Here is a 2,250-nt window from a genome sequence, read left to right on the forward strand (position 1 = left end):
CTTTAAAGGTAAACGGATTAAATGCTTCAATCAAAACACAGGGTAACCGAATGGATAAGAAAACAAGACCCATGCATATGCTGTCTACAAGAGACCCACTTCAGATCAAATAACACTCACAGACTGAAAGTAAAGGGATGGAAAAAGTTATTTCATGCAAACGGAAGTGAAAGAAAATCTGGGATAGCAATACTTATATCAGATAAAATAGACTTTAAAACAAAGGCTATAATAAGAGATTAAAAAGGACATTACATAATAATAAAGGGATCGATAAATCAAGAGGATGTAACTATAGTAAACATATACGCACCCAACATAGGAGCACCTACATACGTAAAGCAATTATTGATTGACATAAAAGGAGAGCTGAATAGTAATATACTCATAGTAGGAGACTTTAACACCCCATTGACACCAATGGACAGATCTTTCAGGCAAAGAATCAACAAGGAAACAATGGGCCTAAAAGATACACTAAAACAGATGGACTTAATAAATATTTTCAGAGCATTTTACCACAAAGCAGCAAAATAGACATTCTTCTCAAATGCACATGGAACATTTTCAAAGATAGACCACATGTTAGGACACAAATCAAGTCTCAATATATTTAAGAAGATTGAAATCATATCAACCATCTTCTCTGATCACAATGGTATAAAACTAGAAATCAACTACAAGAAAAAACCTGGAAAATACACAAACACATGGAGGCTAAATAACATGCTACTAAACAATGAATGAGTTATTAATGAGATCAAGGAAGAAATCAAAAGATACCTAGAGACAAATGAAAATGAAAACACAATGACTCAGAATTTATGGGACACAGCAAAAGCAGTCCTAAGAGGGAAATGCATAGCAATACAGGCCTATCTCAAGAAACAAGAAAAAGTGCAAATAAACAATCTAACCTTACAACTAAAATAACTAGAAAAAGAACAGTAAATAAAGCCCAAAGTGAATAGAAGGAAGGAAATAATAAAGATCAGAATGGAAATGAAATAGAGTCTAGAAAAACAATCCAAAAGATTAATGAAACCAAGAGCTGATTCTTTGAAAGGATAAACAAAATTGACAGACCCTTAGCCAGACTCATCAAGGAAAAAAGAGAGAGGACTCAAATAAATAAAATCAGAAATAAAAGAGAAGAAATAACCACGGACTCCAGAAATACAGTGGAACATAAGAAAATACTACAAGCATTATATGCCAACAAATTGGACAATCTGGAAGAAATGGACACATTCCTAGAAACATACAATCTCCCAAGACTGAGTCAAGAAGAAGCGGAAAATCTGAACCGACCGATTACCACCAATGAAATCGAATCGGTAATCAAAAACCTCCCAAAAAACAAAAGTCCTGGACCAAATGGTTTCATAGGCAAATTTTACCAAACATTCAAAGGAGAATTATCACCTATTCTTCTCAAGCTATTCCAAAAAATTCAAGAAGAGGGAAAGCTCCCTAACTCCTTTTATGAGGCCACCATTACCTATATTCCAAAACCAGGCAAAGACATTACAAAAAAAGAAAACTATAGGCCGATATCTCTTATAAACATTGATGCAAAAATCCTCAACAAAATATTAGCAAACCGAATTCAACAATACATTAAAAATATCATATACCATGATGAGACTGGTACAATATCTGCAAATCAATTAATGTGATACACCACATTAACAAGTCGAAAGGTAAAAACCATATGATCATATCAATAAGTGCAGAAAAAGCATTCAGCAAAAAACAGCATATATTTGTGATAAAACTCTCAGCAAAATGGGAATAGAGGGAACATACCTCAATATAATAAAGCCCATATATTGACAAACCTACAGCTGACATAATACTCAATGGGGAAAAGCTAAAAGCGTTTTCCTTAAGATCAGGAACAAGACAGGATGCCCCCTTTCATCACTCTTCTTCAACATTGTATTGGAAATCTTAGCCACAGCAATAAGACCAGAAAGAGAAATAAAAGGCATCTGAATTGGAAAGGAAGAAGTAAAACTCTCATTATTTGCCAATGACATGATACTATATATATAGAGAACCCTAAAGATTCCACCCAAAAACTGTTAGAACTGATCAATGAATTCAGTAAAGTAGCAGGTTACAAAATAAATATTCAGAAGTCAGTGGCATTTTTATACACCAATGATGAACTTTCAGAAAGAGAAATTAAGAAAACAACCCCATCTACAATTGTGTTGAAAACTATAAAATATTTGAGAATCAAAT

This window comes from Pteropus vampyrus, unplaced genomic scaffold (assembly GCF_000151845.1).
Source record: "Pteropus vampyrus isolate Shadow unplaced genomic scaffold, Pvam_2.0 Scaffold366, whole genome shotgun sequence".
NCBI classification, from domain to species: Eukaryota; Metazoa; Chordata; class Mammalia; order Chiroptera; family Pteropodidae; genus Pteropus; species Pteropus vampyrus.